Here is an 18,597-nt window from a genome sequence, read left to right on the forward strand (position 1 = left end):
TGTGCAGTGTACTTCTCCTCCTCCTCCTCCTCCTCCTCCTCCTCCTCCTCCTCCTCCTCCTCCTCCTCCTCCTCCTCCTCCTATTATCATTATTATTTAGTTGCTTAAAAATGAATCTCAAAGCAACTTATAAATATGAACTTTAAAAATAAGGATAAAACAACCTAAAATATACAAGTAGCTCCAACTGTACCCCCCACCACACTAAAAGCTGAGCAGAAAATTAATATCAAAAGGTCTGGGTGAAAAAGGAGGCTTTTGAGAATGTTTTCGTTCCTATTTTTTGTGGGCATGTTTTATACAGAACTACATCCTGTACCTGATACTATGCTAATCAATATGTGTCATATAGATACAGTATCTGAACACATGGCGAAGCCAGTATGAAATCATGTAGGAAATCAATGGGCTGGTCAATTTTAGGTTTTGAGACAGGGGGAAGAGGTGGAGGAGTCATTGGAGAGACCTTTCTTGAGTTTGCTTAGAGAAAAAGATACCCTCTTGACAGCCCTTAAGGAAACACATTAGTGCTCAGTTTATAGCTTACTTGTGCTAATACCCTCAACTGCTCTTCAAGGTCAGCCTGTATTTTTATTCTGTATTACAGACAGCAGGCTGAGAATGTGTTCAGACGGGGGTCTTTTGGTTTATAGCTCATTCCTTAACCACCAATGACATTGAGAGAATGGGCTATGATGGCTTGTCACAGCTTTTTTTTTGTCCCCAGTTGATTGCTACTTTGATACCATTGTTTTGGTTTTACCTCAATCTTTATCCTCGGAAAAGTGAAATAATCATATAAGCAGTCAGATTAGGCTGTACAATGACATCACTTAGGCCAAACAAAGGACCAGCCATTTTAGATCTGGTCCGAACCAATAGTGATTACCTGGTTAGTGGGGTAGAAGTGGCAAGATTATGTGAGAGTGATCATGCTCTTCTGGGGCGGAAAGGAGCAACCAAGCATACTAAGACTCAAATTCTAGACTTTAAGAAAGCCGACTTCAGAAAACTTAGGGAAACGCTGGGTGAGATCCCATGGAAAGTACCGGTAGTACTAAAAGGGAAGGGGGTTCATGATGGTTGGGAGTTTGTTAAAAGGGAGATATTAAAAGCACAACTCCAGGCAATACCAATGAGACGGAAACATGGAAGGTGCCTAAAGAAGCCAGGGTGGCTATCTAAAGAACTTTTAACTGAGTTAAGATTTAAAAGGGATATGTACAAAAAATGGAAAAAGGGGGAAATCACCAGAGAGGAATTCAAACAAATAGCCAGCACGTGTAGAGACAAAGTCAGAAAAGCTAAAGCACAGAATGAACTCAGGCTTGCTAGAGAGGTTAAAAGCAACCCAAACGCCTTTTATGGGTATGTCCGTAGCAAAAGGAAGAACAAGGAAACAGTGGGGTCACTTAGAGGAGAAGATGGTGAAATGTGAACAGGGGACAGAGAAAGGGCAGAACTCCTCAATGCCTTCTTTGCCTCAATCTTCCCCCAAAAATAAAACAATGCCCGACCTGAAGAATAAGGAGCAGATGATTCAGCAGGAGAAACGCAGCCCAGAACAAGTAAGGAGGTAGTACGAGAATGCTTGGCTAGTTTAGATGTATTCAAGTCTCCAGGGCCAGATGAACTACACCCAAGAATATTAAAAGAACTGGCAGAGGTGATTTCAGAACCACTGGCAGAAATCTTTGAGAATTCCTGGAGAACAGGCAAAGTCCCAGCAGACTGGAGGAGGGCAAATGTTGCCCCTATATTCAAAAAGGGGAAAAGGGAGGACCCAAACAATTGCCGCCCAGTCAGCCTGACTTCAATACCAGGAAAGATTCTAGAGCAGATCATTAAGCAAACGGTCTGTGAGCACCTAGAAAGAAACACTGTGATCACTAAAAGTCAGCATGGGTTTCTGAAAAATAAGTCATGTCAGACTAATTTGATCTCATTTTTTGACAGAGTCACAAGCCTGGTAGATGAAGGGAACGCTGTGGATGTAGCATATCTTGATTTCAGCAAGGCCTTTGACAAGGTGCCCCATGATATTCTTGTAAAGAAGCTAGTAAAATGCAGGCTAGACAATGCTACCATTCAATGGATTTGTAACTGGCTGACTGACCGAACCCAAAGGGTGCTCATCATTGGCTCCTCTTCATCCTGGAGGGACGTGATGAGTGGCGTGCCACAGGGTTCTGTCTTGGGCCCAGTCTTATTCAACATCTTTATAAATGACTTGGGATGATGGGCTTGAGGGCATCCTGATCAAGTTTGCAGATGACACCAAATTGGGAGGGGTGGCTAATACACGGAGCAATGGTTTCAAACTACAAGAAAGATGATTCCACCTGAACATTAGGAAGAACTTCCTGACAGTAAGAGCTGTTCGACAGTGGAACTTGCTGCCAAGGAGTGTGGTGGAGTCTCCTTCTTTGGAGGTCTTTAAGCAGAGGCTTGACAGCCATCTGTCAGGAATGCTTTGATGGTGTTTCCTGCTTGGCAGGGGGTTGGACTGGATGGCCCTTGTGGTATCTTCCAACTCTATGATTCTATGAATTCAAAGAGAAGGCAATTCTCTCTGCGTGATGTTGCCCTCGCTCTGAATCCATAAACACCTTAATTCCTGTTCAAGTTTCCTTGATCAAAAGGGGGGCATTTTCACAGAGGGCAATTTTTATTTTTTTGCAAAAAGTGTCCCCTTTGTTTTGGATAAAACCCTTTTTAGAGCCACTTGTTTTGCTGGTATAACAGCAGTATTAACTACATGAGCTACAGCTCAATGTGCATTGTGGGGTGGTCAAAGAGATTGAATTCTTGAATGTGTCACCAAGGGAACAAACAAAAAGAAATAAACTTGTATGTTTTACTGTTTCAATGATTTGCATTTAGCATTAGAGCGAGAAGCTGGGTAGAACTTGAGAACATATATTTTCAACTTGTTTATACTTATAATCTGCTTGACTGGCAATCTAGGTGGTAGCAGTCCCAGTTCTTAAATCATTGGTTTCTAAGGAATTATGAATGTCAGAATCTAGTTCCAGGCCAGTAGGAAAATACGGGCTAAGCTTCCTTTCCAAGCCAGGACCTCACTTGGAATAGAGGCATTAACATAACAAAAATTGTTACTTTGCCCACATCAGAGAGGAATCCTTAGGCCTGGGCAGATAGTGGTTGCCAAGGTGACAGCGAAGAGTGTGAGAGGACAGGAAAAAGTGTCTTTTACAGAAGGTTTGGGGGCAGATGTGTGCTGAGAAGGAGAACAAAGGCTTGTGAGCTGCTGGGCAGGCCAGAACGCCATGCGGGGCCTGGATTTGAGAACCATTTTGGCGCTTGCTGGAGGAGCTACACAGTTGTTTTGTAAAGGTTCAGTGCCTCTAACTACGTGGTAGTCTCTGCTGATGTGATATATCTAAGGTCGTTTAAAACTGTCTTCAGCTGAACTGAGGATCTTAATCCATGCTTAAGATTCCTGCACTGTCCTCTGATCTCACCCGCAGAATTCCTTGAGAATCGGGTTCAAGAGATGACAATAAGATGCAACACTTTACCTTAGCACTGTTGTATTAGAAGCTTTCAGGGCCTCTGAGATCATGGCAGTGACTAACCGTTTTGAGTTCCTTCAGACAATTGTTTTTTTAAAACAAGAAAAGCTAAGCTAAGCTTGCACATGTTTTCTTATGAGTCTCCTCGCTTTAAGTTGTGACTCATACGAAAACACATGACACACCTTCTTGTTTCAGATGATAATTAATGAGTGAAGTGAGGGCTGGAACAATCACCTCTACCTCACTGAACATGTGGGAAAGGCCAAAGTGCTCATGCGGGCTCCAACTTTGACAAATGTTTGTTTCCATCATCTGCTGTGACGGGTCCAATTGCAGCCAGTCTCCCATAGTGCAGCAAACATGTGCTTTGGTTTGTCCCAAAGGCTCTTTTGGGGTGCAAACGTTATTTGAATCCCAGGGTTCAGCATATATTTTACTTCCAGTGTTGTAGTGGGGGGGGCACCCTGCTTGAAGGTGTGACTTGCAAAAGTGGGCTTTTAAATCAGGCACCAATGCATATCAGTTAATACGGTAGCAGCAGTCTCCCAGTTTTCTAACCTTGGGGGTTGGGGTGGTACAAAGCTTATTTTGAGACACTGGCTGGTTAAAGCCTAGTTCCTACTCTATGCTGTATCTGCATTTGAATTGAAGAAGGTACTGCTGATAAGCAACTTAGCACTACTGGTCAGCTTCAAGCCTAGTTTTAATAGGCATACAGATCTATTCATGAATAATTATTTAAACCGACTGAGCTATGAGAACAGAAGCAAAGCTGTTCGGTTAAAACAAAGCTGTCCAAAGCAATTTTACGTATGTAGTACTTTACCAAGCAGATTGAGAGGCTTGTTGCATGGCTGTGCTTGGAGAATTGTTAAAAGGTTAAAAGGCATTTAAGTTTTTCTTCACTCTTCCCCCTTACTCCCAGTGAATCACTTTGACAATATATATGTCAACATGCATGCATTTTGCGTATGCTGCAGGCAAAAATCCAACAGGAGGATAATGCTCACATTTATTTGGGTAGTTTGGGAATTAGCTTTTGGTTTGTAGAAATCACAGTGATTAGTTTCAGTATATTGACCTTTGGACTTTATCCAGATGACAGATCTATTAACTTGTACATGCTGGATGACAAAACATTATTCAGATTAGTTGGAGTATAAGCCTGCTTCAGAAGTATCAGTCAAGGTACTCAAGGCTTCCTTCTACAGATAGAATGCATGTTGCGTGTGGAGACCCTCTATCCCAGGCATAGAAATAAATTCAGACATGACTCGTATTTTTTGTTTGGTTTTTGGCAGAATTTAGGCCACAACTTTATTGATTACAAATCAAATGAGTGGTTGCATATGCTCTGGTTCAACTAGCTACCTAGGGTAGCACTGACTCAGGGAGCACCTGGAGTCAGCAGCCAGGTACACACCTGGGACGGGGTTGCCCGACTGGCGTGCAAAAAGATAAGCCTCAAAAGAAGACCAGCAAATAAGCCTCAACTGCCTGTGCATGGCGCAGAGCAAATCAAAAGTGACTGGCTGTCTACCTGGCGCCTTGGAGGGGCGCAATCGACCCCAACCCTCTAAGGCCTTACGGACTACAAATTTAGCACAAGGTTCCCTATCATACAGGGACTTACAGAAAAAGGCAATTGCCAAAGCTTGAATTCGAATAGACTTAATTGCCCGTCCCAGTGTCATAGCTGCCAAGTACCCCGTTTCCCCCGGGAAACCCCCGTTTTCACTTACCTTTTCCCGGTGGTCCCCCGTATCACCTCGTCTCCCGTTTTCTCCGTTATTTTCTCCTGACAATGGCACTCCCATTGTTTCCCAATTGAGGACAAAGGTAGGAGTTTGTGGTGACAGCAAGTTAAAAGAAAGGCCTATAGTCAAATTAAAGGCAGCACCGTGGGACCTGGATCCCTTGATTTTAAAAGAAAGTGATGGGCAGTGTTTGGAAGATTCATTGTTCTAGCCACATTTTGCGACAGGGAATTTCATTAGTTATTTCAGTGACTATCCCCTATCTCTATAGAGATATTTTCCCTGTGTTTTGTGCCCACTAACTTTCTCCGGTTCATTTATATACAGTTCATTAATAATAATTTGTTATGTTTTCATAGTAAGTGAGTTTTTAAAATTATTACCTTTTCAAATTTGCAATGAACTTTGGAGCAAGGTGGATTAAGGTATTGAGCCTTAAGCACAAGAAAAGCTTCCTCTTGCTTGAAACTAAGACTGAACAAGCATTAATATATTATCCTTCCCTTTTCCCTTTTAGGTTGGTTTCTTTTCTCTTGTTTAAAACGTTCTTTTTTCTTTTCTTTTCTTTTGCAAATTATTTGGCAGTTCTACATTCTCTCTCTCTCTGTCCTGCAATGCAAACATTGAAAGTGTATTAACAATGCGTATGGGTGAACACAGCAGCATAACTGTTTTTTATTACTTTATTAACCTATCTGAGCAAGGAACATAACCTGTGTTTGCTATATTCAGAATCACTGTTCTAGGTCTCACATTACCCTGGTAGCATGACTGTCTCCTTTGTTGCAAGGGACACATCACTTATGTCATGTGAGTGCATGGCATAATATAGTACCTATGGCATACTTTCAGGAGCATCAGACTTTCTTGTGGCACATTTTGCACAATTGTGATAAAGCCCTTAGTATTCTTTTCAGTTTGTGCTAAAAAAATCATGTATTCTAATGATCTCTAAGGAAAAGATATGGAAACGTCTTCAAAAAGGATAAGAAAGGTCATGTTACTATTTCCTAGTGATGTACTGTAAATGACATTCTCTAAAATCAGCTTGGACTGATTAAACTACATAATATAACATGATCTGTGAAAAGAGGACATGGTGTTGGTTGTCAACTGAACTGATCTGAAGAAAGTTATTGTTACATTCCTGACTCCGCTGGTATCTTGATTTGTCTATTGTGGGATTCTGACGATATCTTGTGCTCCTTTAATGGCAAAAAAGAAAAAGAAAAACATGGGTGAGGTAAATTTACCTTGGATACTGATTGAAAAATTGGGACATGAGTTTTCTTAGGCAACAGCAGCTGGATCAATCAGGTGCAAGAAGTGAGCTGAAAATGTGATCAGGTGATGGTTATATAAATGCATGGATGAAGGTACACTATTCAATAAAGCATTGATAATGTGTGGGCTAAAGTGAATGGGAATACAATGAACACATCCAGATTGCTAGAGTACTATATAATATATAACCTAAGCAATGCCTGAAGCTGAGCCAGGGATGTAGCAATAAACATGAATAGTATACACACATGGGCATGCTCAACTCTTTACCCTTACCCAGTTTTAATAGTTGAATTAACAAGAAAACTCTGTGCACTTTGTTCTCCTCTGAGGACTATTCTTAAGGAGGGGGTGATATGACTGTAAGTGAAGATTCTGAAATCTTAATTAAGGGGGGAGGGAAGAGTGAGATCAGGAACAGGGATGCAGTTTATTAAGAAAAGTTCAGAAGAATGTATTAAATGGGAGGACTTTATTTGAAGTGGCATAATTGCTTCTTTCCATGTTCAGTGATGCATCATGTAAATCCCTGTTAAGGGATTTTTAAAAGCTGAATTGCCTGTGTGACAGCTATAGTCTTTTGGCACAGAACACTTAGGAGCTCTTTGGGGCATACGCTTGGGAGTCATTTTTTGCTTAACCTGCCGTCGGCTGATGCCTGTGATGTGTTGTGCTGAGCTGAAATCACCTTTCCCCAGTCAGTCACACCCACTGCTTTTCAGGGCTGTGTGATTCAGTGCAAAAAAAAAAAAGGATTGAGCTACAATTAATTATTATTATTATTATTACCTTTCTTCATTCGAAGATCACAGGGCAGTTTACAATATAAAAACACAAAAATACACACCATAATAACAAAAACAATACCCCCCAGAGCTGGGTTAAGATCTAAACTGATTTATTAGTTTTAAATTGTTTTTAAAAAGCTAGTTTACTTTAAAAAAATAATTATTATGAATTCTTTGCTAAATTCTAGCATTTGGGGGAGCGTGTAGGTCAAAAGCCAGAGCACATATTTAAATAAATAACTCAGGGAGAAGCTTGGTTGGAAGATGGGGTAGAATATTTAAAAGGGGTAGAATACTTTAAATAACTAAACAGAATAACCTAAGCCTTTAGAGATGAGGAAAGTCACAAAGTGGGCTGGTACAGTCAAACCTCGGTTCCCAAATGGCTCTGTTTTCGAACGTTTCGGCTCCCAAACGGTGAAAACCCAGAAGTAAATGCTCCAGCGTTTGAACGTTTTTTGGAAGCTGAATGTCTGGCGTTGCTTCCACTTGAGTGCAGGAAGCTCTTGCAACCCATTGGAAGCCGTGCCTTGGTTGTTAAACGTTTTGGAAGCCGAACGATCTTCCGGAACGGATTACGTTCGACAGCCGAGGTTTGGCTGTAGCAGAGTAAATACCGTAAGTCTTCCTCAGATTCTGCTTTCTCTGTCAAGCTATCCTCCAGCAGAAAATTCAGGTCAGTAGGTTTATTTGTTGGCACCTTGTTCTCTCTTGCTGCCTGTCTGCCTGCTGTGTTACTTTGAAAATGAGCTCTCTGAAATAACAAGAATCCTTCCCAAGAGTAGAGCAGACAGACATTGTCAAGTAATGATAGGGGTGCTTATCCAAGTGCCCACCAAGCCAAAACACAGCTGCTGTTTCACAAAATAGACTTGTCAGCTGCAAGAGCACCGCCCCCCCCCCAAATGCAGTCAGGGGAGGGGGGTGCTGCTGATTAATGAAAGCATTCCCTACCATACTTGCATTATCTGTGCTTAGAGCAATGTGGTCAAGCATTTGAGGCCCTTAACCAATATTGATGAAGATGGTTAGTTCAAGTTTGAGAACATGGCTTTTTAATTGGCTCCAGCATGCGTATTTGGTTTTGCTGAGACTAACTGGTAGCAGCGAGATGTAATGGATAAAGTGTTGGACTTGGGGAGATCTGGGTGCAAATGCTTCCTCAGGTGCAATGTTCACTAACCTTAGGTAGACATTGCCTCTCTGTCTGACCTACCTCACAGGATTTAAAGTATGATACTTGGAGTTCCCTTGAGGATATGATAAATAAAAGATGTCTTATTTACCTCTTACGGGAACGTAAAACAAATTAATATTCACTATGAAGGATTTCTGACGAAGTGTGAACATGTGAGAGTGATGGAAAGAGTTTGAAGTTGCTGCTTGTTATTCTGAACCCAAATGAGACTGCAATGTCACTCAGATGTATGAATTTCTACTTATTTTCAAAAGAATTGCTTGGCCCTTTAATGCAAAATGTAGGTATGAATTAAGTTATATAAATCAGTTGATAAAATTGGCAGATTGCAATGGTTTGATCCTAGTTGACATCAGCTGTCATTATGGGTGTGACGTGATAGATTTGATTTTTTTTTTAGTGAGTATTCCTATGGCTGTCAAAATACTGCTGAGGAAGACTGGCATCTGCCCAGCAGAGGTTAAAATGAAAGCGAATCATTTATCATATGGGTGTGCCCCTGATATAGCATACCCTGCAACATTTCTCCAATGAAAATAGGAACATCTTGTTTTACATCAGAAAGCTTTTCCCGCGTTTGATCTCCGCCACACATAGACATAATATACACAGCAACATTGGTCACCAATTAATTTTAGCTGTAAGCTGCCTTGAGTCCCTGTCAGGGAAAAAGGGAGGATAATAATAATAATAATAATAATAATAATAATAATAATAATAATAATAATAATAAATAATATGACCCAGTTACCTGAGAGTAAGCCCCACTAAATACAGTGAGACTTCCTTCTGAGCAACCAGGGGGATTTATTGTAACCATTTACAATAAAGGAATAAACACTCTTCGCATTTCCTAAAAAATGGCTGGCTGCAGAAGCATTGCAACTAAAGAACGTAAAGTGGATTGGTCATATTTTCTTTCAAAATTATAGGAAGGGCTTCATATACCAGCTTTGCTATTTGGTGCAGAGATTTTATTTTCAGTATAAACAGGGCCCTGTTTTTGCACCAGTACTTGCACACACCCACACACCATTTTTAATTGTTCTCAAAGATGTGGAGGGGAGGAAAAAGGGAAAGCAGGACATTCTGGGATCAAATCAGAAACCGAGATAGCTTCCATAATTTTGGGACTGTCCCTGGAAAATCAGAACACTTGGAGAGTATGATACAGGTGTGTGGAACCTGTGGCCATCCAGAAGTTCCTGATCTATAATTCCCAACACCTCCAGCAAAGCATGGCCAATTGCAAGGGAGAAGCTGGAGAGCCAAAGGTTCCCTGCAAATTCCCTAAGCAACAATAGATGAAGAGTCAATACTCTGCCCCAAAACAGGTGCCTGCTGGGTTCTTTTAAGATGACACATAATCTCTGTGCCCTTCTGCGAACTTCCTCATGGGTATATAGGAACATGTTGTAGAATAAGGTGCCCTCTAGGTGTTGTTGTGGGCAAATTCACATCATCCCTGACCATTGGCCATGCTGGCTGGTGCTGAGGACAGCATGTTGGCTGCTTCTCTTCTAGAACTTTAATGGGATCGCTGCTAGTGATAGAATTTCAGGTTTTCATTAGTCAGCAGCTTTTATCATCCAAGCACCTCCCAAGCACCTCAATTATCTGTTCATTCATTTATATCCTGCCTCTCCTTTTAGGAGCTCAAGGAAGCATTCATCACCTTTCCCCCTCACTTCCAAAGGGTATAGGATAGCTGGATAGCCTATCAGCAGTAAAAGGTCCAGGGTGACAATAAGCTACAATCAAATTTGATGTGGCAGTCTCTGTACCTGACCATTGCAGATTCTGGCTGGGGCTGATGGGAGTTGTAGTCCAAAACATCTAGAGGTCCCCACATTGTCCATCCTTGGAGTGATACACACACCACACACACACACACACACACACACACACACACACACACAATCTTATGGCATATAGCATATAACACCCAGTTGACCTTGATCATGGCTTAGCTTGATGTCTGATTGAGCCCCTGAGCCTGGGACTAGTAAGACATGTGCATAAGCAGAGGGTGATTACGGTATGTGGATCAGGCAGAGTTGTCTGTCTCTAGCCTACCCACCTGTACAGGGGCTCAGGAGACACTAGTGCGCTTATGTAGCATAATCATGTGGTTGTGTGTTAGGAAAATAGGTGCCTTATTTCAGCCCATATGATTTCTCACAGAACACACAGGTAGGTTGTTTCTGACCACATGCATCTTGTTTGTCTGTGCAGCCATAGGGAGTCATTGTGCAGTAACAGCCCAAGCTATATGTACATGACAAAGGCCATATGCTCTCAGTGAATCTTAATGCTTTCACGGTTTGAAGTGTTCTCAGAGTTGAAAAAGCATAGTCCTGATCATTGCTCTGCCTCCAGAAGACCCTGTGCTGATAGAAAATAAAACTAGAAAGGCAGCTATAACCCATGGTTTGCCTGCATATCCAGTCTTTCAGATTATAGGACTGAATTCAATTAAATCCTGCGCAGAGTAGACCCATTGAAATTAATGAACCTTAATCCAGTGAGTGTACTCTGAGTAGGACTAGCAGTGACCATCACCCATAGTTTGGGTTCCCAGCTGTTACTAGTGTGGACTATTGTGACATGAGAGTTGAGCCATTGTTTCCTTTTGAAAAAGAAAGAACTAATGCGTTATTCGAGCATGTAATACCTTCACTCCTAGCTTGCATCAGGTTCTGCACTTCTGCAGACTCTACGGTGATGTAGAGTGGAGAAACTCCAAATCAGCAACAGGGACTTTTTATTTTTGCACATTAGGTTCAATCACACGTAGAAACCATTCACATTGATTTGAGATTGTACAGTATTCTAAGCTGTTCGGCTTGGTGGCAAACCAGGAAGTGGGAGAGAAGTCCCATGCTCTTGATTTTATTGGTCTCATAAAGTGTTGTAAGAATTTACAAGCACCTGTTGCATCATAAATTACAGATAATAAAATACCAGGTGGCACATCTTTCAAACAGTGTATTAAAATTATTCCTCTTGACAGGATCAGCAAAACAACCCAGACTCACCCCTGCCTGAGTGGCTACAAAGCAAAGCACGTTGTTATTTCAGAGAGATGTAATTTTAATGACAACTCTGCCATGCTGCTCTCTGCAAAGCATTTGTAAGTGCCCCATGTTAATTATAAGTTTCAACATCTTCCTCAGCTCCTCATTTATATCATGTGGGCAATAATTGCAAAGAACAAGCATAATTTATGCAACAATTATTACATTGATTTGGACGGCAGTGACCAAACTCTCTTTGTGTGTGAAGCTGTTCTATATTAATCGGATAGATTAAATTTTCTCTCATTGGAGTGTTTATGCACAGTTGATCTCAAACCAGTAGTTAAAATCATAAGTAAAACTAAATCCTGCGGCATGTCAGATTTGATCTGAAGAGGGGCAGCGGGGAGACACAGCAATTTTTTAAGCATTGGTGAAACGGATGAGGACAGTTGTTCTCTTTTTCACTTTATATCCTTGCAGACCACTTCAAAAGCGCAGGTGGTTTCAGTGAACCACTTAAAAGAAAAAAATCTTCACCCACAGCACAATCGGTATTGCATTATGAAAATCATAGGCCCTAAGTCAGGCCACTGAAAAGTGCCCCTTACTTGGTAGAGTTTTAGGGAAAAATTTGTAGAGGCTACCAGTGTCATGGGGACACGGGTGGCGCTGTGGGTTAAACCACAGAGCCTAGGGTTGCCAATCAGAAGGTCGGCGGTTCAAATCCCCGCAACGGGGTGAGCACCTGTTACTCAGTCCCAGCTCCTGCCAACCTAGCAGTTTGAAAGCACATCAAACTGCAAGTAGATAAATAGGTACCGCTCCAAGCGGGAAGGTAAACGACGTTTCCGTGTGCTGCTCTGGTTCGCCAAAAGTGGCTTTGTCATGCTGGCCACATAACCTGGAAGCTGTACGCTGGCTTCCTCGGCCAATAATGCGAGATGAGCGCCGCAACCCCAGAGTCAGTCACGGCGGCACCTAATGGTCAGGGGTCCCTTTACCTTGGACCCTTTACCCCTGACCCTTTACACAGGACACCCTTTACCGTGTCATAGGGACACGGGTGGCACTGTGGTCTAAACCACAGAGGCTAGGGCTTGCTGATTAGAAGGTTGGCGGTTCGAATCCCCACAATGGGATGAGCTCCCGTTATTTGGTCCCTGCTCCTGCCAACCTAGCAGTTTGAAAGCATGAAGTGCAAGTAGATAAATAGGTACTGCTCCTGCGGGAAGGTAAACACGTTTCCATGCGCTGCTCTGGTTCGCCACATGACCCGGAAGCTGTGCGGACAAACGCCGGCTCCCTCAGCCAGTAAAGCGAGATGAGCGTGCAACCCCAGAGTCGTTCATGACTGGACTTAACAGTCAGGGGTCCCTTTACCTTTATCAGTGTCATATTATGAAAATTCCCTCCCCCCATTGATCTCTGTTGTCAGAAGAAGAAGAAAAATCAAGTGCAGATACCTTTCTGTATACCAAATGAATGGAACTCCCACATTACACTTCAAGAATCCCTGCTCTAGGGTATCCAGAGAAGCCTCTTGAAAATTGACAGGGTGGTCAATGGGCTTTTCTCCAATGGCTATGGTTGTGAGTAGCTGCTGGAGTCCCTTCTCAGTTTCACCGATGCAGGTTTTGAAAGATTGCTCTGTGCTGCAGGGTTGACCTGCGTGCACATACTCTTTGTTATTATTTTGTAGAATGCCCCTTATTGGAGCTGTTCTCTGCCACTGTGCATGCCCTGCAGCATACCCAAATCTGCTCCAGGGGAAGGAAAGTCCTATTTCGCAAACAGAAGTCATTCTGCTTGCCTAATAAGATAAAAAAATTCCTTCAGTAGCACCTTAAAGACCAACTAAGTTTTTATTTTGGTATGAGCTTTCGTGTGCATGCACACTTCTTCAGATACCTGAAGAATACCTGATAGGTATCTGAAGAAGTGTGCATGCACACGAAAGCTCATACCAAAATAAAAACTTAGTTGGTCTTTAAGGTGCTACTGAAGGAATTTTTTTATCTTACTTCGACCCAGACCAACACGGCTACCTACCTGCTTGCCTAATGAGTTGCTTAGTGCTACACTGTATACAACCCATTATACCAGTTATTACCCCTTCACACATGGAAGCTGCTACATAAGCCTTATTCAGGTGTTCTCATCCCCCTCTTCCCAGGTATAATAACACAAATGTGATGGGGGGAGATGAGTCCACTAGCTCTGCTCCTCATTGCTGCCCCCCCGGGAGTTGGAGGGGTACCTTCTGAAGTGGAGATCTCCTTCTCAGGGCCGTCTTAAGCGTATCGGGCGCCATGGCGCGATGGTCCCTCCGGTGCTCCTCGCACTCCGCCAGGCAGGGCCAGGTGTAGCAGGCAGCCGGAGGGCGCGGCGCGACAGGCAGGGGCGCTGCCAGCTGTGCTCCGCCTCCGCCTGCTCGGCCAAAGCGGCACTGCAGTCCAGGGAGCCCTAGCTGTTGCCCTGACAGGTTTGCTCTGTGGCACCTCATGTGCATGCCCGCCCACACTCCTTCAGGTCACAGTGAGCACAGACAGCGCTGCCCTACAATGCTCTGTGGCACCTCATTTGCATGCATGCAGATGAGGTGCCACGGAGCATTGTGGAGCAGCGTTGTCTGTGCTCACTGTGACTTGAAGGAGTGTGGGCGGAAGGTAGCCCAGGTCTCCCTCAACGGAGACAGCTCGCTTCAGCCACCGCTGCCAGGAAAGGAGTGAAGCGGGCGAGGCAGAGGCACGGGCGGCTCTGTGTGCCTCCTTGATGCGCCCCCCTGGTGGGCAGGCACCCTGGCGCACTGCGCCAGTCAGCCCAATGGGAAGGGCAGCCCTGCTCCTTCTACTTGAGGGGGATCCTTGTGTAATTTGGCATACTGATCTTCCAGGTGTCTCTATTACATAGGGAGTCTACACAAGGACAGCAGGCTGCCTCCAGCAGTTCGCCTCTGACTAATGGAAAATGAGAAGGGTGGAACTGAGGATGGGGCAGAGCTAGCATGCTCATCCCTTTCACACTCATGTGATTCTAATTGAATGGGGGATTAGAAAGTCTGGGTAAGGCGATAGTGCAAGAAACATTAGGAAAGAAAAATTTCTTCTGAGCTTTATAGGGACATAAACACAATGAGCTGCTTAAAAGAAAAGGTATTAGCCCTGGCAGGTATTAGTCCTGGGTGGTTTTATTAATCCTGACATCTGTAGCAGCCCAATATTAGGTGAATGCTATGCCTGTAATATGTAAATTAGGTTTAATTAGCTTTCCATATAGCTTTAAGCCATTTAAAATCAGACTTGGCCTTGGGGGGAAGTTTACAAGTGTTAATATGTTTGTTTCATTTCTTATAAAATAACCGGACCAAGCAAACCTAATCTTTTTCGTATTATCTGGATCATTTAGAAGCTGCAGATCTTGCAGTGCTTTGAATTATATCTGTGCCTAATAGCCATCTCTTCAGCTAATAACTATATGCAGCTACTTGCGCGTATCCCCTGAGCTAAACCATGTTGAATTAATTTTGCTGCAGCGGCACATCAGAAGGCAAGGCAAGGCTGCTAATGCTGAAGGCACTCAGATGTCTCCTGTATTGATCATTCTGCTGAGCCAGAGGAAGCTTAATTAATTTGTTTTAAAATTCCTCTGCATACTATGGATGAGTGTTACAAATCAATGTGAGCTAGAGCCTCGATTCCAATCAGCTCATTATAATGCAGCTAATTACTGCATTGAGATGACTGGGGCCTTTTACTGGGGGGCTTTGCAGAAAGATGGTAGCAGCCTTGCAGTCATAATGTTTGTTATAAGGCTTCCCCATTCAAGGCTCTCTGGGGAAAACAGCCGCCTCTTCCCCATGATGCACACAGGTTTGTTCTTGCCCTGAAAAACAGTACCCTCCCGCAGCATGAGCTGTTTGTGCCAATGTGAACCAGTTTTGAAATGTATAACAAATGAGAGATCACTAACAACATTTTGCATATTATATGACATCAAATCCAGGTTGTTACCAAGTGCTCACTCAGTAATCCTGGCTCTCTGTACCTACATGAGACTCACGTTTCCAAAATTGTGTTTGTTTGAGTCATGCTTTAGGTGCACACTTAGAATGATTTACATACACACCTAATATTCATGATGTGCGAAGCATGCTTTTTAGGAGGCTCTTCAAAAAACAAACAAACCCAAAACAAGCTAGCTTCAAAGTAAACATCACCATTTCCCAACAACATTAAACATATCAACTCTTCCAAGCTTGCAACCATATATTTACTAGGAGGCGTTATTGCAAAGTGGTGTTTCATTGTCTAAGTGGAAGGTGATTTCTTTTTAAAATATTGCTTACCTTCGCAACATCCATGTGAGATTACTTGTCCCTTTTTTGCAGAACTGATGCTGGGGTGGGGGGAGGTGTGAGCAAAGGCCACCCACTAGATCGGTAGCTGTGCAAAGAAGTTAGACCTTGTCTCAGATCTAAATCTTCAGTGTTTCTACTAGGCACCTTATGGTTTGCAGTGAGCTCTTTTTATTAGCTCACAGGCCTTCATTTCCCTTAGCATTCCTCTGGCTCCATCCTTCACCTCTTCACACATCCATGTTCTTCGGTAAGCCCTTGCTCCTTGCACACACATACTGTTGCTTTTCCTCACTGTAGCTAGACTTTGCCACTGATGGAGAGAGGTCTAGTATGCATGGCTTGCTTTCAGACATACTCTCCCTACACACACACACCCTGCACGTTATGGGTATAGGCAAGACTGTTGGGTAAAATGTGCATTCACCCCAACAATATTTGGAAAAAATCAGTCTATTGTGATTATAAGTGACTGACAAACAGAGAACACAAGTTACTAAAGCCCACCCACTTGTCTGTTATCCGATAAATCATATTTCTGATAAAGCAAATCCAGGTGGTTAAAGCCAGGTCAGCAAAAGTACTCATCAAAAATACACAGAAGTGGAGTCCAGGATGAAAATGACCTAGAGGCAAATCTGTAGAGTTGAAGGAAACACAGGGGTCATCTAGTACAACCCCCTGCAATGCAGGAATCTTTTGCCCAACATCGGGTTCGAACCCATAACCCTGAGATTCTCTACCAACTGAGCTGTATCCATTCAGCATATTGACCAGATAATAATAAACATTTTGTAAATAACTTGTTTCTGAATGAAATGAAATGTATCTGGTTTTCGCAGAAAAACTTTATTCATTCAAATTTATCCATTCATTTACAGGCAACTGAGGCTTTTATTGGTGTCCTAAAAACGGAGCACAGGAACCTTTGATTGGTACTACTCACATAAATAGGTAAGCCAGTTTATCATGCTATTGTTTTATTTTAAAACACTTCTTTATTTTATCCTCACAATGCAGCCTAAGCATCTATTTTTCTCCCCAAGAAGACTTGTATTTACATTACGGTCATTTAGGTTCCACACTAATTTATAGGCATGTATCCAACAAAATTGTCCCATTAGCTCAAAGATCTCCACCTGCACTATGGAATGTCCTCTTCATGCCCTTGTAGAATATGAAGGAAAGACTAGAAAATGATAAACATTATATATATGATATTTGCTGCATATGCTTAAGACATTTTCTTCTTAGGACTGCAAACCTGTGCACACCTACTTGCGAGTAAGTCCCAATGAAATCACTGATACTCACTGGCGGAGGAAGGGGGTACGGTGGGTGTGCTCTGCCCTGGGTGTCATCCCTGAGGGGGGTGACATTGGCCCCCTGCCTCCCCTGGGCCGCTCGCTAAGGGCAGTGCCCTCCTGGGCCGCTTGCTGCGGGTGGCGCCCCCCCTGAGATTCTCACTGTGGGCAGCTAGCCCCGCCCCCAGGTGCCAGAGCAGCTAGCTCCGCCTCTGCTGATAATTTATTCTCAGTAGACGTATACAGAGTTGTACAGTAAGACCTAAAGATGTGTTCCCCCCACTCTCAGACTGGGAAGCATAAGGCATTTTCTTATAAGTCCCAAAGATCTCAGAAGCCCCACTCCAGAACAACTTGGCTGCCCCTGTTGAGATATGATAGGCACCCACTATGTGCACTTTCTGAAAGCAGTTGGAAGACATTATTCTTCAAATTTATTAAATATATTCTTGTTTTAAATGTGTTTTTAATTGCTGTTAATTATCTTATGTATAAATTACCTTGATTCACCTTGATATGGATGTTTAGAAGGAGATTACTAGATTGTAGTAGGAATAATAATAATAATACTCAGGCACTATCTTACATAAACCAAGATGGCAAATTATGAATAAAGATGAATCATTCATAACAAAATTGGACAGGTTCACATGACAACAGTTAACTTAAAATCTAGGACAAGTTCCAGGTAAATCTTTTCAGGATAGCAAGATGATTTAAGCATCCTCTCATAGCATGACAGTTTGACACAGTTAATATCTTTTGGGGAGTATTTTGGGTTTATTTATTTATTGCTTAACTTGCACATCTATTATGAAGGATTTAACACTGCAGAGCAAAAGCAGTGATGGAAGGGTATTTAGTGGGGGAAGTGGAATTAGAGTCTAATCAGTATGTGGGCCAGATACGTCCATATTGAGTGGAGATTTCCTCAACATGTTCTGCTTAAGCTTGATTACAAAGCTTTTCAAGCCAGATATTTGCCTTTTAAATAGGGTTTAGAAGATGTGTGGGTATTACTGCCCCATTATTTGTCCATGATACTGTGTGAAATACTTGTCTAGCTTTAAAATTCTTCACATCCTTGCCCCTCTCTTTCTGGCAGTCTTGGGTGCCCTCTAGACATTCTTCCTGTTGTGCATTTGGTCTAGTTTGTGCTCAGGATAGTAAAGGTAAAAGGTAAGGTAAAGGACCCCTGGATGATTAAGTCCAGTCAACGGCGACTGTGGGCTTGTGGTGCTCTTCTTGCTTCAGGCTGAGGGAGTCGGCATTTGTGCGCAGACAGCTTTTCCGGGTCATGCAGTCAGCAAGACTAAACCGCTTCTGGCGCAACAGAACACTGTGATGGAAACC

General features: G+C 42.8%; 1 protein-coding gene across 14 annotated transcripts in view; it reads left to right on the forward strand.

Annotated features, from left to right (window-relative positions):
* Nucleotides 1-18,597, forward strand: part of MAP2 (microtubule associated protein 2) — a 244,532-nt gene that overhangs the window by 119,170 nt on the left and 106,765 nt on the right. For all 14 annotated transcript variants that reach the window (XM_060282190.1, XM_060282203.1, XM_060282223.1 and 11 more), the window contains one exon: nucleotides 16,822-16,894. The gene's annotated coding sequence lies outside the window, so the exon portion shown is untranslated. The remainder of the gene's footprint in view (nucleotides 1-16,821; nucleotides 16,895-18,597) is intronic.

Source organism: Zootoca vivipara, chromosome 1 (assembly GCF_963506605.1).
Source record: "Zootoca vivipara chromosome 1, rZooViv1.1, whole genome shotgun sequence".
In the NCBI taxonomy this organism is placed as follows: domain Eukaryota; kingdom Metazoa; phylum Chordata; class Lepidosauria; order Squamata; family Lacertidae; genus Zootoca; species Zootoca vivipara.